This window comes from Eptatretus burgeri, chromosome 11 (assembly GCF_056783735.1).
Source record: "Eptatretus burgeri isolate ZD-2024b chromosome 11, Ebu_testis_v1, whole genome shotgun sequence".
In the NCBI taxonomy this organism is placed as follows: domain Eukaryota; kingdom Metazoa; phylum Chordata; class Myxini; order Myxiniformes; family Myxinidae; genus Eptatretus; species Eptatretus burgeri.
Window position 1 is genome coordinate 54225092 of NC_140971.1, and position 27974 is coordinate 54253065.

General features: G+C 43.9%; 1 protein-coding gene across 1 annotated transcript in view; it reads left to right on the forward strand.

Moving 5' to 3' along the window:
- The first annotated feature begins 410 nt into the window (after positions 1 to 410).
- Positions 411 to 27974, forward strand: part of LOC147017097 (uncharacterized) — a 145514-nt gene continuing 117950 nt past the window's right edge. The window contains exon 1 of the mRNA XM_085846467.1: positions 411 to 543. The gene's annotated coding sequence lies outside the window, so the exon portion shown is untranslated. The remainder of the gene's footprint in view (positions 544 to 27974) is intronic.

The following is a 27974-nucleotide window of genomic DNA, read 5'->3' on the forward strand; positions in this document are numbered from 1 at the left end:
ATTACTTCAATAGATTGGATAAAATATTGCGAGATTCGTGTTGGGGATGAATTAGACTAATAAAAATCGGGAATGTATAATATTAATATTTATATAACGTCCTGAATGATGACGTCCCTGTTCCTGCCCCCGACTGTTCCCGCCACTCCTGCTCCTCATCCTCATCCCCCACTGCTCCCAGCGCAATGAAGTCGATATACTGATGGATTGAATGAATGTGGTGCTGGTAAAGCACAGGCCACCCTTCTGTGCGACATTTGCTTGCACGTCCCATGGTTTCGCCATTTTCATTTCGAATCAGCCTCTGGTCCCACCCATTTGCTTGTCCGTGTCTCCGCCTCCACCCTGTCCCTGTTTCTCCCCAAAGACCCCCGTCCGCCGTCGCTCCTCCTCCTCTCCGCCCTCAGTACCTCCCATTACCCACGACTCTGTTTTTACTTTTGGTCCTTAACTTCTCAACGCGTTCAAATCCTCAGTTCCGTTCGATCTGCCTCGTGTCGGACCCCGTCGGCGACCTGTGCCCGGGAGCGGCCGACATTCCAGGTAAGCCGGTGGTCCGTTTGAGCCTCTGGACCGGACCAACCTCACGGTGCGAGGTCCGTGTCCAGCTGAGAGCGCGGACTCGTGTTCTGGGCGGGTCAGTACTGGAGCTTTTCGGAGGGGAGCGCTCGGTGTGTGTCTGTGGGGTTTTATTTTGGACAACACGGACAATGACTGTAAAGCCTTTTCGCGGGAAACTTGGCTGCCGAATCCATGTCGAGTCGTTCGTTACCCCCATCGACCATGAATGACTGTCGGGCCGAGGTGGATATTGCAACAGACGGAGCTTTGAGAAGCCATCACATTGACTCATGCTCCGTGCAGGAAGATTAGAGGTTGTCATCACCTGTGCCAGTACCTATTCCCGAAATACCATCCGAATTGTGGTCGGACGGTCCGTGTGTAGCGAGTTAAGGAGTTGTGTGTGTGCTCTATTTGTCAATACAACTTACTTTCCCAGGTAGCCAACCTGGCAAACTGTGCTTCACTAGCCATAGTCAGTTCGGCGTCGTTGGCTACCTGTATTGTCTTGAGGCACGACAATCGAGGCAAGGCAATTTGCCACGACTTCGTGAAATAGGCCATCCCATGAAGTCGTGGGAAATTGTCTTCAGTGATGATCTGAGGATTTGACGTGTAGGGTGAAGCTCCCATAAATCTCACGATGTGAACGCACCTCTTACCTTTCGCTGCTCCATCTGAAATCGGTGATGGCACTGTACGTGGTTGTGACACGCCGGAGGAGGTGGTGGGATGGTCATGTGTAGTTGAGAGTTGTCTACATGCTGTCACACTAGATTGTGACTTGTACAGTGATGTTTTACAAAGAAGGAAATGTATAGACGAGACTGCGGTAACTCATTTTCTCTTGGGTTCCTTTTGAATACTCTAATGTTCAAGTACTTCGTTCGCAGTGAAACCCCTGCCTGTATCACCCCCCCCCCCCCAGACACACACACACACACAAACACACACACACACACACAAAAGTTGAATCCCCTCTGCTGAGCGGTCTGCTCACTGCTATTGTTTGCTTCTGTGGATAAGAAGTTCAGCAAGGTTTTCAAACAGCAACCTTTCCAAAAACTTTCCCCGAGTGGATATCTAAAAATATCAGCCTTCAGCACATTGTTCGGATTCGTACCCAGAGATAGCATTGTGTTGTTGAGTAGTACGACGGCAACAGATATATACAAACTGCCATACCTGGCTCACCTGGGGTCAATGACTAGTTATCGATAAACTTTTGGACTGAACATAGTTTTAAAGATTTCAAACTACCTGAAAACATTTTATAATCCTATTTATCTGCCTTGCATTCTCTTTGCTTTCATACCCCTCTTTCCCAGCCAAGTGCTGATACGGTTTCCTGACAATACAGAGGTAACTAGAACGGCACTCGGTAGAGAGCATACCTTCACCAGGCTGAACATTTTACCTTTATACCTTTAGGATCCCACTGATGGGCCAGTACTTCATCCCGACCTCCAAAATCGAAATGGTTTGTTCTTGTCACCTGCCCAACCCATCCACCAAGTTTCGTCCCGAATCTGTCCACAACTTTTTTATATATCCCGTTCAAAGACAGACAGACACGGGTGAAAACATAACCCCTGACCACCTTCAGTGGTAGAGATTCGATTCGATTGTTTTTGACAAGATTAGATTGTTAGCTCTGCCACGAAGGTGGATGGAGGTTATGTTTTCATCCCCATCTGCCTGTCTTTCTGTCTGTGAACAAAATATCTCCAAGAGTTGTGAACGGATTGAGACAAAATTTGATGGACAGCTTGGTATGTGACAAGGCCAAAACGATGAGATTTTGGTGACGATCCAAATCCCGATCTGGATTCGAAGATTTTTAATTGATTTTTTTTCACCATTGAGAGATATGGCCAAAAACGACATATAGCAGGATATCTCAAAAAAGTAGAGGACAGATTCGGACGAAACTTGGTGGACAGGTTGGGTATGTAACAAGGAAGAGTTGATTCGATTTTGATGTAGATCCCAATCTAGATCCAATAATTTTTTTCAGTGGTTCTTCACCATTTTGAGCGATTTGGCTATAATGATAGATAGCACGATATCTCAAAGAGTTATGGATGGATTTGGACGAAACTTGGTGGATTGGAGATGGTTATGTGACAAGAACAAGCCGATTAAATTTTAGTTGAGGTCCGAATCCAGATTCGGCCAATCAATGCGATATGAAACGTAAACGAATCAGGCTGGTAGAGGTACATGCGCTCTAGAGTGCCCTTCTAGTTTTTGTTTGTTTTGATAATGGGATTACCTGAGTTGCCTAGGTGCTTTTGTTTGCACTCTACACTATCACTCAAGAAGATGGCTAATTTAATTATACTGATCATCTGTTATATTAGGTAATTATATATCATGCACTGATCATCTGCCTTTTTATAACAATAACATTGAAAATTATTTATCTCTGGAATGTTTTGAGCAAACGTTTCATAGAATAATCCACTTGGTTGAAGATATACAGTATGTTATGTCGGTGGAAGCCTTGAAGTTTAGTTGGATTGTTATAGAATGATGGAAACGACAACTTTTAAACTGTAAAATCGACGATGGATTCACTGTACAAAGATTTTGTATCTGTGTGTGTGCAGCTGTTGGCTATATTGGGGAAACTCCATCATGAAATTGTTCGTAAAACGTGTGATGTTGCAATTATCATCATCATCATCATCATCATCATCATCATCATCATCATCATCATCATCATCATAAACAAGCGATTCATGACGTTCACGTGCAAATCCCATCTAACAGAGTACATGCCTGCACTCGACCAATGCCCTCTATAAATTGGGTATCCATGTGGCCTCACCAGACGTAGCTTTAAGAACCCATCACATTGACTCATGCTCTGTGCAGGAAGAAGGAAGTGTAGGAAGACACATGCTCCATTAGAAATGGCAAGGTGTCATTTAACACAAAATGATGGGAAGGCAAAGTGTCATTTCATGGACACGGTCTGCCAGTCACCCTCTTCTTGTTAACCCCCACAAAATCCCAGTTCACTGCTCACCTCCACTCATTTGTTCCTCTTTTCTCTCAAATGTGAAACCAACTTCCCCAGTATGTTGTCCCATTCTTCCCTCCAGGGCTTCAAGACAGTTGTGCACTACTACCTCAGGTCATCCCCCATCCACACTCATGATCTCTTCTCCCCCCAAGTGACCCCATTCCCAAGCATTCCACTTTTCCAAGTTTTTGTGATCCCCGCCCCCACCCCCTCACCCCTTTTCATTTCAGTTGTCAGTTGGTTTGTTCCTTTTCTGTTTCATCTCTGTTTTCTCCTTACTTTTCCTCCTGTATCTCATTCAGCGTGTGTAGCTTGTTCACCCTCATGTGTCCTTCTCTCCTCCCCCACCCCTGATCTCATTTTCACTCTCTCTCACTTTTACTCTCAGTTGTTTCTGTTCAATTCCTTTCTGCTGTTGCTCTTCCACGAGCCTCGACCATGTATACAAAACAAAACAACAACAAAGGGTTGGCTCACACAATCAGGATGGTTCATGCAGGGATTACTCAAACTGTCACTGTTTCCCACAGTGTAATATTCATCGCAGCATGTCATTTCTAAGGTACTGGAAAGGTATTGTTAGAGCAGATGGCTCACTGAGGGCCTCGTTCAGGTTGCCCATACAATTCTTTATGAGGATCATTATTTAGTTACGCTTTCCAGAAAGAACTGCTTTTCAACATCACAATGTCAAGGATAACCTGCAAAGAGCAATCAACCATCAGTTTTTGACCAAGCCAGTTCAGATCTGGCTTCAATGGAAGAGTACGAGGTCCAGGCAACTACTCCCAAAATAGGCAGGTAACCTTCTAACAATGCCAATGGCATGAGTGTGACACATTGGTAGTCATGATTTGTAAAGACTTCTTTATTTTTCCTTTTCTTAACATGATGTAAGGCTCATAGTGAACTGACACACACACACACACACACACACACACACACACACACACACACACACACACACACACACACACGGACGTACAGATGAATACACGAGACACACCACAAAGCTGTTAGACAAGACAAACAGCCACTGAGTTTGAGAGAAATGCTGTCTCTTCCCGGGGAACCAGCGACACCACAATAATGGTGCCGCATTACTCACCGGGGCATTTCCAAAAGAGGAATTTCCTCCTCCCCATGGATGCCAACCTCTGGGGATTGTCCTTGCTCTTATCCTTTTAATGCTGAAGATCAAGCAAGGAAGCAGCATGTACCATTTTTGAAGTCTTTGGTATGACTTGGCGTGTGTTTGAACCACCGCTCTCCCTAACTCAGAGTGGACGCTCTTACCATTACACCACCTAGTCTGTTTCATGCCAAATCTGCAAATATAAACTTGTCTTTGATGATTTGTAGGCCTGAATTGTGGCCAATTTTCACACTGATTTCTGACAGCCATGATGTTTTCACGTATCAACGAAACTTCAAGGCTTCCACTGACATCACGTTTGTTTAAGGAGTGTATAGGTAAATGTGCTGGTTCTCTTCAACCTTAATATGAATGTTTTAATGCACCAGAAAAAAAAATGAACCTCAAACTGTTTATTGTTTAGGTATTTGTGAGTAGTCTAGATATTGAAGTAGCCGGATTTCTTAATCCCTCTGTCTGTCAGGCTCTTTTCACTCAGATGTCATTACGCGTTGTGTCTAGCACACGGCTAGGCCTCCACGATGTGCTCGACGTCCCGGCATCCGGAACTCAGCCCGTCCAGTCACTTCGCTGATGACAGTTGAACACCATAACCCATATATCTGACTATTTTATTATCTGACGTCTGTGGATGATGGGGCTGAATGCCAGTCTCGAGGACCAGGGATGACTAATTTAGTAAGATGGCGGCATTACATCATTACAGAGTTACATCTAGTGCGAGGCTCGGCCTTTATGGCAGTATGTGATTCATGACAAAATGAGAATGGCGTTTTTCAACTTGGAGTAAAAAAAAAAAACGAAGTAACGTCTGGTCACTGGGAACATAAAACAAATTAATAATTTTGTTTTTTTGGCAAGTAAAGTGTGCGTACTAATCAAATTAATGTTGGGTTGTTCACAGGAAACAAAATGCTTCTGAAACAATGTTTTTTGCAAACATGAACTTGATAAACTGGATTCCATCCATCCATCTATTGGGACCACACTCTGTGCAGAGCGTTGGCGCTGCCTAAGCAGTCTCCTTGGCTATTGAGCACAATCTTGGATGTGTCGCTACTCCGACACAGGATACCTGCATGCTGGCACTCATTTTTACCGGCCTCAGAAGGATGACGGGCAGAGTTAACCCCACCTCGTATTAATTTAACAACTGAGTGGGATTTGAACTCAGGATCCTAGGGTCCCAAGCCCACCACCCTAACCATTAAGCCAACACCAGGCATATCAACTGGATTACTGTACTGCAACATATGTACCGTAAGTTACATTGTTGCACTATCATCAGTGAAGTGACTGGTTCAATGCTCATGTGTTGTAAAAGATTTTGTAAAACTACATCTTGCTATATGAGCATGATTAACTGTGATATTTTGTAATATCGTGTCGGTTCTGTATTTCGACACATGTACAGTGGCAGTTTGTTGACTTTGCTGTTTTTTCAATGCGTACCATGTGGACCTATTCAGGAAATCTTTCCCCCTTGTTGTTCGATAAAACAAGAACAGCAAGAAATATAAGCCACAGCAAAGTGATCATTAAACACAAACCGTTTATGTTTGTCTTCAACAAAACACTTTGCCTTTGTTTAAGTTTGTAATGCCTCCTGGCTTCATCTTGAATTAACAGAATGTTTCATCATCGTGTGAGTCATTTGAACGGTCATCTCACATCTGGACGTCTTGTTCATGTTGCTGTCTGGTATCCTCCACAATGAAATGTTTGACTGTTGGTTTGAGGATGTAGATAATATTACTGCTGCAATCATTGTGTTTTTTTTTTTTAATATCGGTACTTTACCTTGTGTACTGATTTGTTGTTGAAGTTCTTGAGCCTCTGGCATTGTGAGTCAAATTCTCATGCTTGCTCCTGGTTGCATCATTTTTGGGAACACTGAATGCTACTGATGCAGTGCCACCAATGGGAGTTGAGGCAGGAATTTGAAATTTGTTATGGGTGCCGGCGATAGCTTGCCCACTCTTTGTTGACAGATACCATGGTGTCTTTAATGTCCATCACCTAAGGCTAACAGATGGGACACCCTGCTTAAAGTTTGGCAGACTTTGTGATCAAATTCTGTCTGCGAAGCACCAATCTGACAGTGTATAGTCTGGTTAGTTATCACAATCAGGCTAGATGACTCAAATATTAATGTGCTACCTTTGAGCTATCCTGCCAGTTCAAATTCTCAAGTACCAAGATGGATTGGAAAGAAAATCCGATTTACCTGTTTGACTTTCTTGTGTCTGTCTTTGAGGTTCACTTTATGCAAGGCACAAGTGCCAAGGACTACGATGACTACTACTACTACTACTACTACTACTACTACTACTACTACTTCGCATGCCCAGCTTAGGTGCATACCGACCCCCTTAGGGGTTGGCCCTTTTGTACTTTGTTGCCTTGGGACAGGGGGAAGCTGCCAACTCAGGGCTTGATTATAATTAAGTATTTGCTCAAACCTGTTTATCATCTTTAACATCCAAGTCTCTTGAAGATAACACTGCACTCGTTATTTGCCAAAAAGTTAATTTCCCATTTCCCAGAGATAAGTAGAGCATTTCAAACGAGAATGGCACTCGTAGAGTGCATACCTCCACCCGGCTGAACAGTTTATCTTTTGTATCCCACTGATAGGCTGGATCTGCATCCGGACCTGAACCAAAATCGAATTGGCTTGTTCTTGTCACCGTCACAACTCATCCACCAAGTTTTGTTATCCATCCACAACGTTTTGAAATATTGTGCTCGATGTCATTTTTGTCCCCAATCTCTCAAAGGTGAAGAATCAGTTTTATTTTTTTTAAAATTCTAGTCCCGGATTTCGGTCTGGATCCTCATCAAAATCTATTCAATTTGTCCTTTGTCACACACTGAACCTGTCCACCAAGTTTCGTCAGAATCCGTCAATAACATTTTTTGGAATATCCTGCTCACAAACGATGCAAACAGACAGACAGACAGACAGACAGACAAATGGATGAAAACATAACCTCCATCCACCTTTCTGTGATGAACGTAATGAAGTCTTTCTAAAAAGAAAAAAAATACTTCAATATATTTGCAAAGTCTTTGTATCAATTTTGGAGTTTGTTTGTACAATTTTTGTTAAATTTTTGTACAAAAATTGTACAAAAATTTTCAATTTTACAAAAATTGTACAAAAAATGTAAAAAAAATTGTGCAATTTGTACAAAAATTGTACAAAAAATTGTACAAAGTTTGTACAATTTTGGAGAGAGACTCCAGTACCACTGCATTGAGCTTTGTGGATTGTCATCCACACAAAGGAATATGGGCATAGACAAGAGTTTGGGAAAAAGAAAATCAAATTTCTTGTCCTCAGAGCTCATCAGATTCTTACTGTGTCAAACAAAAGCAGATTCCAAACACAGTCACATGTTGTCAACGGTGGAGGTATGCCTCGGCACGTCTCAAAGGAACCGTTTCCCCAGAAATAACAGTGTCTCTGCACTTTAAAGACACAATGTTTGAACCAACTTTCCGATAACTCTTCAGTTGAACATTCCACTCAAATAATCCCTGGATGAAAGTGAGTGTTTCGCATTAATGAAAGCGATGTATTTGTTCAAATAGATGCGAGTGTTGATTGAAAATGCAATGAAAACTTTGATCATGAAAAGTGTGCCCTTGGGCTGTTTTTTTTCAGCCCGTGTGTCGAAGCGAAGTTTCTTTGAGATGAAAAACAAAAATCATGCAAATGCTTTTGTTTGATCCACACGTGCACTTTCTGAAATGCTAAGGTGGATGTGTTGAGCCATCATTGGATGGATGAATTATTCAAAATGTTAAACTTGCATAGATTTTATTTTTGTACTCTCTCAAGATCGCCCAGTTGGCACTCGGTCTTCACAATTTCAAACTAAATCTCTGAACTCTGCCTGTTTGTCTTTGGGAAAGAAAATAACTCATTTCCCAGACTCTGTTTCCCAAGAAACTCGGTACAGGTTCTTTAATTCTGTATCTCTTCTTTGAGCCTGAGAGTCACAATCAGTCAGTTACACTTAATTTGGGAGAAAAAAAAATTAACAGGTCATTTGTGATAAATCTCTGTCTGACTTGTTACTCTGCCATTGTTTCTTTTGATAGTCTGATTAAATATAAATTTCTGATTTGATGTTTCCTACTACTTGTAGGGTGTGGCATCTGTTGTACTGTTGGTAGTGACATCGTGTCAGTGAGGCCAAGGGGTCACAATGCTACTCTCGCCCCTTGCAGGGATTGTTGCGAGGCTAGCAGGGTACCTGCTGCAATCCAAACTTTTTGCAGAATGCACCGATGGTTGGACTGAACTTCACTCCAAGTTATGCCATGTATTGAAACCAGGATCATAAAAACAAAAAGGCATGCAAAGTACTGAGCGGCCTCGTAATCAAAAAAACAACTAATGTCTACACAAGAAAGTTTACACCCACGTGACGACGTCTTTATTTTATATTTTGTATTGTCTCTTCACTCTGCGTTTATCCATGCATCTGCATGATGTTACCATGAGCCATACTTTTCTTATCTCTACTCATTATAAAGGCCTGGTAACCTGCTAGTTCACATATAATTAATAATCGATAACAGTGATTAATCCGGTTACCTTTTTAAAACTATATACAAACCATTTCTGATGTATTTTCATGTTGTCTATGGATTTGAGAATTTATTGGGTAACTTATTATCCTCGCACGTTCCCGAAGGAACACACAAAGCGATTGTAATGGCGCTGTGTGACAATCAGTGAGTAAGTGAGTCTGCACTGCTTTTCAGATCTACTGCAATCGATACACCCTGGTGAGGCTCTGCCACTGATAAATGTTTTTTTTTATTTTATTTTTTTTGTATACCTTGGTCGAGGCTCGTATGAGAGCTAACACACAACTCACAGCAAGGAGGCATGAGACAAGAGGGGCGGGAGTGGAAGGGACAAAACAGTGGGGAACAGACACAGGTGAACTGTGGAAGGGAGAGGGATGGGGATGGGACGGGGAACATGGCGAGGAGAAGATGGACATTACAGGGACTTTCAGGAAGGAAAGCAGGAGAATTGAAGGAAGTGGGCTTGGGTGGATTATCGGGGGTAGAAAAGATCGAGGATTTGGATGGGGGAAGATAAGAGGTGGTGGTGAACAGCTGTTTTGAAAGCCTGGAGGGAAGAATGGGAAAGAATAGAGTGAAGAAGTTTATTCCAAAGGCGGGAAAAAAGAGGAATGAAAGAGTGAAGATGAGCAGGGATTCGTGATTTTGGTAGTTTTACCAGAAGGGGGTTGTTGGCGGACCTTGAGCGCCCTGTGGAAATGTGGTGGGGACAAATCGCAGAGAGAGCAGGGGGGGCAAGGCTGGAGAGGAGTCGGTAGAAGACAGAAAGACCACCGACCAACCTGCGGTGATTGAGTGAGAGGCCCAAAGACTCAGCTTCATTGCGGGAGATGCCGATGATCTTAAAAGCCCTGGTTTCGACAGCGTGAAGTCGAGAAAGGTGGGAGGCAGGAGCACCAGCCCAGAGGGGAGAGCAGTACTCCATCAGGCTACAGACAAAAGCTTTGTAAGTGGTCAGGAGCTCAAGAGGGCCGAGGAAGGACTTTGCACGACGGAGGATTCCCAGTCGGCGACTGGCTTTTGAGGCAAGGTTGGAAATGTGACTTTCCCAGGAAAGGTCATGGCAGATAGTGAGACCCAGAAGCTTGAAAGAAAAGACTTCTTCCAGAGGATTGTTGAGAAAGTGGATGGGGGGGGGGGTTTTGTAAACGGTCCTTTCGAAGAGACATAGTGAGAGTGTGAGATTTGTCTGGATTGAAAGACATGTTCCACGTGTTGGACCAGTTTGTGATTTTATCCAGATCTGCAGTGAGCGAAGAAGCTGCTGCTTGCCAGTCTGAGGGATGACAGATGGTACGGCAGAGGGTGGAGTCATCGGCAAAGAGAAATAGAGGGTTTTCCAGAGAGTCCGAGAGATCATTGATGAAAACCAGAAAAAGAACAGGGCCCAGAACGCTACCTTGAGGAACTCCAGCCTGCACAGGAAGAGGGGATGAAAGAACTCCATTTAGGGCCACACGTTGACTGCGACAGGAGAGGAAGTCTGCGAGCCATGAGTGGAGATGGCCTTGAATACCATGGGAAGAGAGTTTGGTGAGTAGGGCAGGGTGCCAGACTGTGTCAAAAGCACGTGATATGTCCAGGGATACGGCTCGGATTTCCTGTCTGGCATTGAGGACCTCCATCCATTGATGGGAGAGCAGTAGCAGCATATCTAGCGTAGAGTGACCTGGTCTGAAACCAAATTGATGATTGGAAATCAAGCCATTGGAGAAGAGGAAGGATTTCATGTCTGAAGCGATGATGGATTCCATCACCTTGCTGATGATTGGGAGAAGGCTGATTGGTCTATAGTTACAGGGATCTGTTTTTGCACCTTTTTTATGCAGGGCAGTGATGTTAGCAGATTTCCAAGCAGATGGCAGATGACCTTGGGAAAATGAGAGGGTGAATAGAACAGAGAGAGGGTGAGCAAGAGCAGAAGAGCAGGCTTTGAGGACACGTGGGCTGATGCCGTCTGGACCGGTTGCAGAATCTGACTCGAGGTTTGAAAGCAAGCTCTCCACCTTGTCAGTGGTCTCCACCTGCTTTGTCTTGTTTTTCATGGATTTTGCTCCGCAAGGGAACCAATCCATGACCAGATAGCACAGAGATGAGCACACCTCCAATTGAGCTTACCTGCTGTCTCTCAGTCTACAACACAGGTCTTCGATCCGAGCACTAACCAGACTTGACTATCCTGATACGTTAAACCAATACAAAAGGATGTCTGACACATTATCCAATGTATTATCTGGTGAAATAACTTGAAGTTTAAAAATCATTTGCAGTCTTGCCACAAGTGCTAAGTTTCGGTGCAATGTATTATCCAAATAATTACTTTATTGGGCCTGAGAGCAGGGGTCTTTAACCTTTATTAATATGTGTCCATGCTTCCTCAGTGGCATTGACCGTGTACCAAACAAGATCAAGAAGTGAAAAATGTTTGACAAACATAGAATCTCAGAATATGAAGAACGAGAAAGGCATTCAGTGGAGCTCATACCTCCACCAGGCTCAACAGTTTACATTTTGTATCCCAATGATAGGCTGGATCTGGATCTGAACCTGAACCAAAATGTTATCAGCTTGTTCTTGTCACCTACGCAACTCATTCACAAAGTTTTGTTATAAACTGTCTATAACTTTTTGAGATATTGTGATGTATATTGTTTCTATGCCTGGTGTTGGCTTAATGGTTCGGGTGGTGGGCTTGGGATCCTTGGATCCTGAGTTCAAAACCCACTCGACTGTTGAATTAATACCAGGTGGGGTTGATTCTGCCTGTCCTCCTTCTGAGGTGGGCAAAATGAGTGCCACCATTCTGGTATGCTGTGTTAGAGTGGTGACCCATCCAGGGTTGTGTCCAATGGCCAAGGAGACTGCTTTGGCAGCACCGATGCTCTGCACAGAGTATGGTCCCGATGAATGGATATCATTTTTGGTGCTATCCCTTAATGGTGAAGAATCACTGAAAAAAATTATAGTGTTCAGATCCGAATCTTCACCAAAATCTAATCATTTCATCCTTGTCACTCACTGAACCTGTTCACAAAATTTCATCTGAATCTGTCCATAAGTTTTTGGGGTGTCCTGCTCACAGATAAACAAATAAAGAAACAAGCCGGTAAGTGGACAAGGGTAGTCGACTACCCAATATAACCTGACACGATTGGCCCGTTCGATGGGGAATGACCTGAGGATTAAGCACAAGAAAATTCATGATTTGCCCTTGTTTCAGGGCATGATTTGATTCAAAAGGGTTAATGCTGCAGATTGTTTTTTCATTAAAATACCCCCACATTTAGAGGTTTTTCGGCCGTTGCTAGGCAACAGAGGGGTCCATAGCAATGGTTCTTTCTCACACATAACTCAGACATACTATGAACCTACCATACCAGTTTCATGTACATCTGACTAATAGTCTCTGAGATATAACGAACTTCGTTTTTTTATTGTTTTCGACCAGGGTTCATTCAAAGTCTATCTTCTCCAACAGTTTTCATAGGATCCGGCTGGAAATTTTTGACAAAAAAGGTTGATTATAGTGCGCATAAAAAGTCTGGAAGCCGATTTTTGATTTTCGAAAAAATATTTTTTTTATGATTTTTCTAAAATTTTAAAGTCCCTTTGCTCGGCAATGGGTGGTTGCTTAGCAACGAAACTCAAACGCGCACACTCCCAGCTCACATGGCACCTGTTCGCCAAGTTTCATCAAAATTGGTTTGCTGGTTTGTGCTGTGGAGCCTCGCGTTGCAGACACACACACATTCGCCAAGTTTCATCAAAATTGGTTTGCTGGTTTGTGCTGTGGAGCCTCGCGTTGCAGACACACACACACACACACACACACACACACACACACACACACACACACACACACACACACACACACACACACACACACACACACACACACGCAGACAGATGGAAAACCCGACAATAAGGGTAGAAAAAAAAAACTCAAAGAAAATTTTTTTCGACTCGATCGACTTTCCAACAGACAGGTGTGAAAACATAACCTCCATCCACCTTTGGTAACAGAGGTAACTAATTAAGACCTGGAATACGAGCATAATTTTATTCTCAAATACAGTTTCACGGTAAGCACAGCAACAACGGCAACATCCCTAACAACAAAAAAACTACATTTAGAAGTGTGGATCACTGCAAAAGGAGTTTCTTAGTCAGAATTCAAGAAACGTGTCTTTTGCCATGTTGTTAATTTTCATCTTAATTTATTATCAACCAGGTTTTCGATATGAGGAATAGTTTTCGAAGGTCATCTTCGAGTTGCAGTCTTGCTTGAAGTTTAGATTTCATCATGAAGAGAGATGAGAATCCGGTCTCACAAAACCACGTCCGTGTAAACACCAGTAGTGCACTAACAGCCAGTTTTGCAACCACAGAGTATGCATTCAGTATATCACACCAAAAGTATGATATACTTTTTTCTTCAAATATATCGCAAGCTGGATAATCATCCTGGAGATCAATGAGAGACTCCTAGACAGGACCAGGGAACTCCATCAGGTCATCAAATCGAAATTGGTTTTGAACGAGCTTTGCATTCAATTTGGGAAGATCAGGGAAGTAGGATGTAAAGTCTTCATTCAATCGAGAGATTGCTTTGAACAGGGATTTTCAGTAACCCTGGCAATCCCGCTCCACCTGCGCATTTACTGATGACATCGGTCAGACTTTCAAACATTTCAAAATGCCCATGTCCAGATAGATTTGTATTCCAGAGGAATGCTGAAGGTAACCACATTGAGGTTAAAAAAGTATCAGTTGGTAACATTTCCTGCCCATTCATTGTCAGTAATAAATGCAGATTCTTCTTCTAATTCTTCTTCTTCTTCTTTCCTTTTTGTCAAAGATAATAGAGAGGACAATCTACAGTAATTGTACTTCTGTAATCTATTTTCATCATCAGCAAGGCCTGTAGATAAGTTGCAAACATTATATAGTTGTTTGGTCAGTAATCTTGGTGCATAAATCTCAGAATCACTATTTTATAAAAGAGAGCTAGTGTGGATTGGCTCGCTACACTCCCCTCTCCACGTGTTGTTACAGAGATTTACTTTACAGATTTGCTTTGTTGTCATGATTTACAACAATCAAAATACAAATACTTCTTTTGTGCAAACTTATTTGTGATATTGTATTTATTTCTAATATCAAAAGGTCCAAGTGGTCTGAAGCTCTAAATGGTCAAGGGTCCAATCTGTCTGAAGGGTCTCAGGGGTTTAAATGGTGTTAAGGTCTAAGGGAGTCGAAAGGGACTTGAAAGGCTGTATAGGTCTCAAGGATATAAAAGGTCTAAACAGTGAAGGGCTATAAAGGTGTCTAAATAGTCAAAAGGGTTTTAAAGGTAAAAGGGATCTTAATGAGTCTTAGAGGGTCTTCCAAGTCCTTGGGAACTTTTTGAGTCCTCGGCGTCTTTTGCGAATTTTGAGTCCTTTGGGTCCCTGGGGTCTTTTGGATCATCTTTGTCTTTTGGGTCATCTGGGTCTTTTGGGTCCTTTGGGTCTTCAGGGTCTTTTGTGTATTTGGGGTCTTCGGGTTCTTTGCAATCTCAAGGGTTGAAAGGTACATTCCAATGGTACGTAATTTATATAATTACGTGTAGTTACAATGTTCGAAAAGTAGATAATTAATAGACAACCCATCACACGGCCTCACAAACTGCTTCACCGTGTTTTTCGTTTTTATGTATACTGTATAGATACATGAAAATATCCAAAATTGTTTTGTCTGCCCTGGACCACCAGAAAATCCCATGTGGATCAATCACTCACTGGTTGGGAACCTTTGGCCTAGAGGTAAGCACCTCTAGTTAGGGTTAGGGTTAGGATTAGCTGTTAGGGTTAGGGTTAGGGTTAGGGTTAGGGTTAGGGTTACAAGACCTCAAAGCTGTATAGCCTGGGTTTGAATCCCCCTGCCCAGCTATAAATTGTCATCCTGATGTTTCACAAGCAGGGCGATTCATCAGTGTGTGTGCCGTCCCTGGGAAGGACATGAAACCGAGTATCCTGTTTGCCAGCATTAGTTCTTGGACATGAATGATCCCACGGTGTCCCTCGTGAAAAGTAGGCAAGCTATATCAATGGCACCATGAACAAATTACAAATCCCTGTCCTGACTTCCCGTGTTGGAGGGACGACCAATGTCGGCCACACGTTAGCTCTACCATAACTGTTCAACACACTTCCTGTGTCGATGCATTAATTTTTAATACAATGTTCACATATAAACTTTAATTTTATCACCATAAAAAAAAAACAACTAATGGCCTTGAATTTGGCTTTTTTTTCCACAGGTACTCATACTTGCCTTTTTATAGCAATTTGTTCCTTTTGGTGTTTCCATTTTTGTTTTGAACATTTCTGTGGTTTGGCATTTTGTTTTTCTGATTACATCTATTGTAAACCATATGCCATGCATGCTTTTTATTGACTGCTGTTAGGGTTAGTATAAGAGTTAATCTACAGTGTGGAAGTATGAATATGCCAACATCGGAGGGGGGAGGGAAAAGGTAGACGTGAAGCAAACAATGAACAGATAAGCTCGCAAGGTTAGCAGAAAAGTGTTAAAATAAACAGATGACAGCACTAAAATTGTATCTTGAAAGATTAGATTGTGGAGCTGGTTTGAATGGTTACAGGGAGGAAATGTGACAGATGGAGGAGGAAAAAATATTTGGGGGGGGGGAAGGTGGGGGCAAAAAAGTGGAGAGAAAGCAGAATGCCTGGGTCAAGTTAGACAAGCATCAGCCAACCAGGGCCATATCTTTAGCAAATCAGGGTTGATTGTAATACAGCTGCAGTCAACTGTCATTGATGTCAGATGATACTCAATAGGGTGTGACGGTTTGTAAAGTGATACAACAAACCCTCCCTATTCACAGGGTTACGTTCTTGAAAAACCCCGCATTGGGCAAACCTTTGATGCGCAAAGTTAAGACCTTTTGGAAAAAAAATAGGGTGAGGGGAACCAACTCTAAAATTTGTGGACTTTTTATGCTTAAACTACAGTAGTAAATGAAAAACACTTAAAATTGTCTTTGATGATGATGATGATGATGATGATGATGATGATGATGATGATGATGATGGGCGTTGTAGGTTATTGAGAGGACGTCGACGTCCCTGGCTTAGGGTCGTGAAGGTCATCAGACTTTGTGAAGGAGGAGGTGATCTTTGTCTGCTTTGCCTTGTTCTACTTGTCCTTATAGACCTCCGTATAAGGTGCCACGACAGCGTCCATCTCGCGATTGAAGTTCAAGCACCTCTCCATGAAGACGAGCAAAAACCTCTCAAGATATTTGCCTCATTCTGCTTCATCCCAATTGTTCTCCTTCACGCTCCTCAATTTTATCTTATTCCCTCCTCCTTGCTTCAAAACAAACAAACAAACAAACAAACAAATATTTTTGCTCAAAAAAAAAAAACCCATAAACTCATTCTGCCTCTTATTTCATTCCTTTGTTCTTTCTTTATTTCTTCCTTTCTCATTACCTCACGATTGAACCAACATTCCTCAACTGAATTTATTTGCTTCTTACTTGAAAAAGCTTTTAATAACATTTTACAATGTTTCATTTGCCTTTTTTCATGATAACCCCAAGCCTCGTGTTGGCTTAGAGGTTCGGGTGGCTGGCTTAGGATCTTAGTGTCTTGAGTTTGAGCCCCATTTGCTGCTGAATTAACACTAGATGGAGTTGACTCAGCCTGTCATCCTTCCAAGGTCGGCGAAATGAGTACCACTGTATTGATTAGAGGGGCACAGCATCAGTGGCACAGCCATGCTTCTAAGAAATGATGGCAAAGCTGCCATATGCCAGGACAGGACAGGACAGGACAGGAGTTATTCTTCTTCATGACACCCCACAAGTTCTTCCACTTCATAACTATTTACCGTCACAAACACCGCACAAAAAGACTTGCGAAAACTAAATCACGTGATAACAGTCTGTGCGGAACGATGTTGAAAGCGCAGCTGAGTTTGCGATGGAAGGTAGCGTGAGGCTGTGATGTTGTGTATCCTCCGTGCCAGAATGGGATAGAGCAAGGGACCCATGGTGCAACGGCACATTTTATACCACGATAATTCAACCGTGATAGAGCAAAACCGCGATGTGGAAACCCGCGTTCGGGACGGGCCTGTTGTACTTCAATATTATATTGATCCACGTGTCTCATGTTAAAGTATTGTGAATTATGACTTTATGTTAAATTTTATTTTATTTTGAATGATGGCAAGTAGGTTACCTGTGGTTGATCATAAAGAGATATAGAATATTTATCCTACCATATTAAATAAGTAAATGTATGTATGTATATATGTATGTATGTATGTGTGTGTGTATGTACATCTAAAAATCATCGAAAAAAAAAAAACAAGGCTCTGCTGATCTCCATCAAATTTTACATACGTGTTGGTAGTACCCAGTGCTTGGTCATGGGCACAACCTCCCCCTTCCCCCCCCCCCCTCGACGAGAGGGGTGTGACACGATTTTCACCTGTACACATGCCATGGTGCAAGTGATTTACTGACCCCTTCTGCAGACGGAAGAGATTATTAGCCACGGCAGAAAATGTATTTGCCCCAGCTGCCCCACTACCCCTCCCCCTCCCCCCCCCTCCCCAGGCAGGAGTGGGTGTTTCTAGTTTTATAAAATACTTGCAGGGGTACCTGGTGACGTTATATTCCTGTTGGCATTTTGAAGAAATTAATTAATTTTTTTTAATCTATTTGTTTTTTGTGGGGGCCGAAAATACTTCCCTAACCCCACTAAAGAATGGTGTCGGGGATCATTTAATATTACCTTGCACATCGCTACAAAGTCTTAGGAATTATTGAGCCATTAAAAAAAAATCCAACTTTTATTTTCAAGATTTTCTTTCCCCCTAAACCACTCACCGATGAACCTCTGAAAGTTTCATGAAGAACTGGTCGGCCATCTATGAGAAAAATGGTGACAGACAAACATTTCTCTCGTCGTATAGATGGAGTTAGTAAGATACTTAAAGATATAAATAGGATTCAGAATTTAGCTTGAAGGAAATAGAATAGTCGTAGAGATGGATAACAGGATGAAGTTCTTAAAATATTAGATAATATATAACTTTTTATTTATTTATTTATTTTCTTTCTGATTCCCTGGAAAATCCTGTTTATTTATTTGCTGATAATTCCACCCTCTGCCATATCATCTCTCATCCTTCAGACAGACAAGCAGGCAGCAGCCTTTTCCCTCTCTGCAGAACTTGATACAATCAGGAGCTGGTCCAACTCTTGTCTTTCAACCATGACAAATCCCACACACTCGCCCTCTCTCTCCGAAAGGACCATAGTTGGGAAACCCTCCCATTTACTTCATAAACAAACCACTTGAAGAGGTAAAGTCACTCAACCTTTTGTACCTCACCATCAGCTATGATCTTTCTTGAGCAGACCATATTTCCATGGTCATTCAAAGCCAGCCACCGACTGGGCATCTTTTGTTGTGCAGTCTTTGCTTGGCTAGGTTAAGCTTTCGACAACCGACAAGGGCTTCATTCACAGCTTAATGGAGTACTGCTCTCCGCTTTGGGCAGGCACCCTGCCTCACACCTTGCCCTTCTTGATGCCGTGGAAAGCAAGGACCTCAAAATCATTGGGATCTCCTGCAATAAAGCGGAGTGTCTAAGTCTATTACTTTTGCAGTACGTTCATGGCCTCTCTGTAGTCTACTGCCTCTTTTTTGGTTTTGCACCCTTTTCCCGCTCTTGTCTCTGTCCCTCCCAGGTTTCTGCAGGGTGCACACAGTCTGCCATTAACCAATGTCTTGTCAAATTCCCAAAATCTAGGCTCACTGCTCACCTCCACTCATTTCTTCCTCTTTTTTTCTCTCTCACATGTGAAACCAACTTGCTCAGTCTGTTCAGTCCCATTCATCCCTGCAGGGCTTCAGGATGACCGTTCACCATGACCTCTCGTTATCCCCAATCCATACTCATGATCTCTTTTACCCCAAATTACCCCATTCCCAAGCACTCCTTTTTCCAGGTTATTGTGATTTTTTTTTCCTCCCTCTTCCTTACCTCATTTCATTTGTTAGTTGTTAGTTGCTTTGTTCCTTTCCTGTTTCATCTCTGCTTTCCCCTTCCTATTCTTGTTGTGCTTCATTCAGCTTGTGTGCAGCTTCTTCACCCCCATGTGTCCTTGTCCCCTCCCTGTGATCTCATTCTCACTCTCACTTCTACTCTGCTCTTGGTGTTTCTCCGTTTCCATTTTGATCTATTCCATTCTACTCTCACTCTTCCGCGAGCCTCAACAAACTAAAATACAAAAAATAATTTCTCCAAACCATAATGGTTATTGATCGATTTGCTGTCATCCTTCCTTTTCTTGAAGTTAATGCACATTGGATCAGAGTTCATTTGCAACATCAGTTCACCTGTATCATCATTGACCTGAAACGCTGCTGTCACTGAGCATTGGTGCAGGAATTTGATATCTGGCCAGAGAGCTGGAATGCAACAGCTGAATCTTTTTGAGGAATGTTTTGAGATCTTTAACATCCACCAGATTATTACTTGCAGAAGCAACATCCAGCTTAAAGTTCCCCTGAAGGAAGATGTGCTCTTTGATGAAATGTCCTTCCTGTGAATCACCGATCCAACGGTACATAGGCAGGTTAGGGATAGAATCCGGACTAGACCGTTCAAAAGTGTGTATGCTGTCTCTGAGCTATCATGCCAGCTATGTTACCCATGTACACTAATGAAATATTCATTGCTTAAAGCATTTAGTATTGGTGATGTACATATTTTTGAGAGATGTTATGCAGTAGTTTGAGTTGATGGTAATATCACTATCCTACAGCTTAAATTATTTTAAAATCTAGACTTGGTTCACTTCAATCACTTGTTGAATTGCCTGGCATTGATCGACCTTCGAGCAATATGCAATTGTAAACCCATTATTGATCAGAAATTAAACACATGATTTCAATATTAAAACCTCGAAGATAAATAAGTTTGTGAACATGTAAATAAATATCACATTTATAAAAATTGTGAAGCGCATCACAAAATTTCTAACCCAACACCAATTTTTTAACAGGTTCCTGACCCAGATGGTCTACTGATTCAAAAAAAAAAACCTCCAGCTGAGGTTTACCACTGGTAATGGGGAAGTGATGAGATCGTCATAGAACCACTTTACTTTCATTATGAAAGCTTTTAAAAGTCAGAGATCGATCATTTCACGATTACGATAGTGGGAACTGAAGAGGGGAAATTCACAAAGGGTTTTTGACCAAAACTTATGGCAAAGGTACAAATAATTGTGCAAATAATTTATTGGAAAGATTGAACCTTTCTTTTTTCTACATTTGGATGGCTCGAGGGGCGAGACCCCAAAATATAATTTGGAAAAACTACACTTTATTTAATGGCCCCTGGTTCAATCTGGCCGATCCAGGTGGCATTTTGAGAACTTGAGAAGTGCACAGATGAACTGCTTCGATCCTGGTCACCTGTCTAAAAATCCGCAATGTGCACCATTGCGAACAGCATGAGTTTCAGATACAAATGATGATGTAACAGAAGAGACTCATACACTTTGTCCCACCTCCTTTATGTACAGTGTGCACTCAGTCAAAATTGATTAAAAAAAAACCAAGTTTCCAAATTGGTGTTGGGGTCCATGCATTGGAAAATTTGATTATTGGGTTACGTGAACATTCACTTGACACGATTAAATATGGGGTTGTGCAGGGGATTAGTTTTTGTTGGACATTGGTAATTACAAAACGATATGTGGTTTGATTTGGGTTAAAACTCATCGATTTTGAATGTTGTTAAGCAAGCACGCATGACTCTAGCCTTTTGGTTTTATTTTATTTGTTGTCTTTGTTTAAAGTTCGAAGGTCAACTCAATTCAATGTAGGGCAATATAATGCTGATTGGTTTTTTCGCCACAATAAAGTATTTATTATTTTGCACCTGGAATTTGAAACAATCAAAATGTGACTTTTTGAGTAATCAGTGTTATAGTGTTCATCTTATATCATCAAACTTTATATGTGTCCTGTTCCTGTAAGCATCCTTTAAATGTCATGCATGTTGAGGCGAACATGGTATGGTAGACGAGGGAAACTATTCAGCCTTTTTCTTTATCACCCCCCCAACCCAACCCCCCCCCCATCTCCAAGTAAAAATGATGGCAAATACAGTGGACTCGGTAGAGATGGCTCCACAGTTCTACAAATGAATAATCATCATGAAATGGCTTGTGCAACATGTATTTTTTTGCAATTTTTCTGTGATTTATTTTTCGATGTATTAAGACATTTAGAGAAAGCAGCTTGGTGCTCATATACAAAAAGTTAAACAGGATTTGCTTATTATAGCAAGAAGAGATCTTGTATTCAGCCTGCACCACATGGGAGTGGCACAGCTTATTCAGCGGTGCATCATGGCGCTCTGGTTTGCTTTTCCATCGGCTGGAAAATAGAAGCATTTTATCCTGTCTTTTGTTCAGTCAATTTTATTTTCCATCCTTGGGATACTCAAGTTATAGTGTGAGGTCGTCAAGTCCTCCTGTGCTTGGCTCGGTTAAATGGTGTATGGTCCCATTTGCGGCAACCGGCTCTTATTACAGAAAGCTTGTGAAACTGTACAGCCTACTTGCTGTAAACCATTGTGAAGTTTTTGTAAATCTGACCGTTTTTGCCTTTGGAAGAAGAAAAAGAAGTTGTAAGGCTGCTGCAAATTCCCAGTGCTTTTATGTCCTGCAGCATTCATGCAAAAGATGGGAACGTTTTCCTTCCTCAACAACTGAAATGAATGGAGTAATGCCACTTCCATCTGCTCGCACCTGCCCAGGCAATAGAAGATAAATGTGCTGTGTTGCGACATTTATACCAGACAGCACTGAACAGTTTCAACCCGATTGACGAAGCCTTCATGGTATGCAAGCTGTTTGTTTGTTTTTACTCATTGAAACCCTTTGTCTTAACACAAAGTGAAAATTCCACAGGAGAAATGACTCCGGACTTCTAAATATGCTGAATGAAAACAGAGTGGTGTGGATTCCTTGTCTTGCATGTAATTTAAATATATCATGTTCAAACGTCCCCTCAAATCTGAGAAAAATACTCAAATGTATACTGTATTTGGCATATTCCTCTTCTCAAATTTGTATTTAATGACAGTGATATACTTTAAAAGAATGACTGTCAGACCCCACTTTTCTTGGATTCACTATTTGCGGACCCCGTGTGTTCACCGTCATGAAGTGTGACCTGCTTTGACATACGTATTTGTGGTTTTTTTATTTCAAAAAGAAACATATATATATATATATATATATATATATATATATATATATATATATATATATATATATATATATATATATATATATATATATATATATATATATATATATATATATATATATATACCCAGGCGTAGTGGCGTGCGCCTGTAATCCGGCTACTCGGAGGCTTGGGTTGGAGGATCGCTTGAGGACGGGGGCTCTACGCTGGGCCGCGCTATGAGAGGGTGTAGGGCAGCCCGGAATCATGGCGAAACTCAATCCTTATCCCTGTGTCGTAAGAGGCATCCAGGGTTGCGTCAGGAAGGGCATCCGGCGTAAAACCTATGCCAAATCAGAATGCGGATCATAATGGATGATCCGCTGTGGCGACCCCTAACGGGAGCAGCCGAAAGATGAACAACAACAACAACAATATATATATATATATATATATATATATATATATATATATATATATATATATATGTGTGTGTGTGTGTGTGTGTGTGTGTGTGTGTGTGTGTGTGTGTGTGTGTGTGTGTGTGTGTGTGTGTGTGTGTGTGTGTGTGTGTGTGTGTGTATATGCTTCAGGACTGGTCTCTTATATCTACCTGGTAAATTGGAAATCCAGCAACATCACAGCATTACATTAAAAAGGTGCAAAAACAGATCCCCTTAACTACCCATCTTTTGCATTCCCATCTTTTGCGAACTTCCGATTCCGGTTTTGGAGCGATGAGAGCTCTCCTTCGGGGCTCCCTGCTGACGTTCTCAAAGTTAAGTTTCCGGTTGTTATTTGTCCCGTTTTAACTGTTTAATTTTCTCACCGACATGTTACTGTGTGTTCCTAGTTCGGTTTTGTTTAAAAAATCGTGCTATTTTGTGAGTATTTTTGTCGACGTTCTTACCTGGTGTTTGAGGCCGAGGCCTTGTGGCCACTCGGTGTTCGATCGTTTTTTTTTTGTTTTTTTTTTCTTCTCCCCATTACCTTCAATTTCTATCCTCCCCATTACCTTCAATTTTCATCCTCCCCACTTTCCAAACATCCCCCATTCTCCCAACTAATCTCTTTCTTATCTCAAAAATAAAAATAAAAAAATAAAAAATATATACCAACAACAACAACAACAACAACAACACGCTCACCTCCCCAATCTGCTTCTTCTTCTTCCTCTTAGAGTGTACCAGGTGCGGTGGGACGCAAGAAGCACGTGGGCCAGCATCTACTCCGCTTTATTGCACGACCAGAAGCACACTCTTCCCACCCCTAGTGGGCGAGGCATGATATACGAAAACCCAATCACGTGACACAGCACACTCCTCCCCTCGTAAAATGACCCGTCACATAATGAACGGATAATCACAACATGACCATCGGAAACCCATCAACACTCATAATCCTCCAAGTACCGCGGCCGCACTCTGACCCGCCTCGGACGGGCAGCGCCGCCAGACAGCCCAGGCTCAGACGCTTCCCGGCTCGGTCGAGGTGACACCCTCGCCGGACTCGCACTTTCCGCAACACCAGCTACCCCCGACTGCCCAGCCTGCTCGACGTCCCCGGGTAGGACGGCATCAGGCGAAGCACCCCTTGGCGCTGGCCCAGCCAGCCCCGGCGATACAACGTTAGGTGCCGGCGATACTACCGGTGGGGGTCCCGCATCGTTCGGCTCGGGGAGGTGTGGGGGGGGGGTGACGCTGAACAGCGATCATGCATCTGGTCCACGTGCCGCTTCCACACATCCCCACCATCAGTCCGCACCATGCAATTTGCCGGCCCCAGCACCACAGAGACCACCGCCGGCACCCATTTGGAACCGTGGAAATAATCGCGCACCATTACCTGCTGCCCCACCTCGAAGCTGCGCAGCCGCGTCGGACGCGACATCGCCCCACTCCCCGACCCTCCAGGTCGCAGCAAATCCAGCCTGGACCGCAAAGCCCGTCCATAGAGACGAATGGCCGGCGAATCACCCGTGACAGGATGAACTGCATTCCTGTAATAGAGCAAAAAGACATCGACCACCGCCTGCACAGGTGCAACACCCCCCCTGCGCAAAGCCCGCTTCAACATCTTGACAAACGACTCAGCTTGGCCATTCGTCTCAGGATGATACGGTGCGGACCTTAGATGTCGAATACCATTCTGGCGCATAAACTCATCAAATACACCCACGATGAACTGCGGACCATTATCAGAGACCAGGATCTCCGGCAACCCCTTATTAGCAAAGATCGTCCGCAGCTTCTCTACTGTAATGTTTGCTGAAGTATGCTGCATTACTACAACCTCCGGCCATTTAGAGAATGCATCAATCACAATCAAAAACATCTTGCCATTAACCGGTCCCGCAAAATCTACATGGACCCTCTGCCAAGCTCGGTCTGGCACAGGCCAGAGACCCGAAGCTCGACGCGGGTTATCAGCATCTGTCTGGCACATGGCGCAACGCTTAACCAACCGCTCAATGTCTTTGTCCAACCCCGGCCACCACAACAGGCTACGAGCAAGACTCTTGGTCTTCACGATGCCAAGGTGACTGACATGCAGTTCTTCCAAACACCGCTGCCTGAACCTCGGTGGAATCACGGTCCTCATTCCCCACATTACGCACCGTTGGACCAACGACAGCTCCGCTGCGCGTGACGTGAAAGGTTGAAATGCCGGTGTTGAAGGCAGATCGCTCCAATTCCCCGTAGAAATCGCCTGGACGACACAGGCAAGCACCGGATCACGAGCCGATTCCACCACGACCTGCCTGGCCGTGACCGGCCCGCGTTGGACCTGGTCCAGCACGAACACATCGACCCGGTCGCCCAACTCAGACGCAGCTGGACCCTCCGCACACGGCAAGCGTGAGAGCCCGTCGCAGTTAGCATGCTTCTCGGTGCTTCGGAACTGAATATCATAATTGTAAGCACCCAGAAACAGACACCACCGCTGTATTCGCGCGGCTGCTACCACCGGCACCCCGTGTTCGGGTCTCAGGATGAATTGAAGCGGTTTGTGATCCATCTGCAAAGTGAAATGCCACCCCAGCAGATATTGATGAAACCTCCGCACACCCCAGACGAGGCTGAGAGCCTCACGCTCAATCTGGGCATATCCGCGCTCTGCTGTGGACAGGGTCTGGGATGCAAAACAAACAGGCCGCTCGGAACCATCGTCCATCCTGTGGGAGAGCACTGCCCCGATGCCATATGCAGAGCTGTCGCATGCCAATAGGAGCGGATGCGCAGGCTCATAGTGCACGAGGACCGTATCCTCTGTGAGCAGCCGCTTGACGCGGTCGAACGACGCCTGGTGTGCAGGCCCCCAAGCCCAGCGCTCGTCCTTCTTGAGCAACCGCGTTAACGGCGCAAGTTGTGAGCTGAGCCCGCGCACGAACCTTTGGTAATACTGGGCCATGCCAATGAACGAGCGCAGCTGCGTCTTGTCGCGAGGCGGTGGCATGCGCTGAATCGCCTCCACCTTCCGAGGACCTTTCAACAGCCCCTCCGGCATGATGATGTGCCCGAGGTATTCCAAGCGCTGCTTGAAGAACGCGTACTTGTCCCTGTTTAAGCGCAGGCCGCACGCTTCTAGCTTTGTCAGCACTCGGGCAATGTTCGCAAGATGCTCGTCCGCCGTTTTCCCCGCAATGAGCACATCGTCCAGGTAGGTCTGAGCGGGCAGGCCAATGCAAACCTGATCCATGGCTTTCTGCCACAAAGCTGGGGCCGAAGCAATCCCAAAACAGAGTCGGGTATATCGATAGAGTCCTTGACACGTGTTGATTGTTAAAAGCTCGCTACTCCCGGGATCCATCGGCAGGTGAAAATATGCATCACGCAGGTCTAGCTTCGTGAAGTATTGACTCCCTGCTAATCGCCTCGCACATCGCCGTCCACGACCTTAATGGTGGCCGGCGCCCCACGGCACACACGCGCCAAATGACCCACCTTGTGACAATTCAAACACACGTTGCCTTTATACGGGCACGCACGGCGCAGGTGTCGACCTCCACATCCCAAGCATGTCCGCGGGGTCACCCCGCCGCACGCGCGGCCGCGTGGCGACGTCCGACCCGCATCGAAGGTCGTGCGCGCGTCCAGGGGTGCTCGCGACCCCGCGTGGCCGGTGATGGCTCGAACATCCCCGCGAGTCTGCTCGACCGCTGTAGCCGTGGTGACCGCCGAGTCGAATGTAATGGCTTCATCCTTCAGCCGTAAAACCGCTGAAACCATTTTCTCATCTTGTAAACCAGCAATAAAACGATCTCTGAGCCGAGCTGGCCGCGCCCCCGCCGTGAACTTGCAGGCCACGGAAGCACGCTTAATCCGCGCCACGAACTCAGCGATGCGTTCCTCTGCCCCTTTCGAGAGGCGATCGAATTGGAATCGAGCGAGCTGCAATGACATCTCCGGCGCCATGTGTGCTTTCATTTTCTCACAATGTCCCGAAACGCCAGCCCGTCATCCCGGGGCCTGTTCGGTGCCACTAAATCACCCAGCAGCCGATAATGCTCCGGCGAAAGCGAAGCAAGCAAGATCGACTTCTGCTTGCTCTCGTCGACCACATCGTTCGCGTGGAAATAGCATTCCAATTGTTCCGAAAACAATTTGAAGTCGTCCCCGTCGAAAATGGGCATAAGTCCGTATTCAACCATCCTCGTCGCCAACTAGAGTGTACCAGGTGCGGTGGGACGCAAGAAGCATGCGGGCCAGCATCTACTCCGCTTTATTGCACGACCAGAAGCACACTCTTCCCACCCCTAGCGGGCGAGGCATGATATACGAAAACCCAATCACGTGACACAGCACACTCTTAACTTCCTCCTCGTCTTCTTCCTCGATTTTTTTTCTACACTTCCATGACCTAATCTGTTGAACTCTCTCATACATTAATATTAACAACAAAAACGATCTTATAATGCTTCATCTTCCTCTCTCACACATGTGGTACTCTTTACTGTTTCACAATGCACTACTCTTCTGCTATTTTAACAGACTGCTCTCATTTCGACCTCTCCTTCATTCCTTGCCTAAAAAATCCAACTATTACAGCGCTTCTTCTCTCCATTCTCTGAATTCGCCTTCATTGCATCCATCAAGAATTGTGTTAAATCGCATCTTTGACCTAAAACTTTTAAAAACCACAGTTTGCCATGGATGCTCGCTTTCCATCAAACATTCTTTTTTTCCAACTTCAGTGCCAACTCACCCCCCTCACCCCTCACTCTCACTCTCAAAGCAACCATCCCACTCTTCTCCCTCCAAGCCTCCCTCTCACCTCTCTCAAAAATACCCCCTCACCTTTCTCCCACCTTTCATCCCCCTCACTC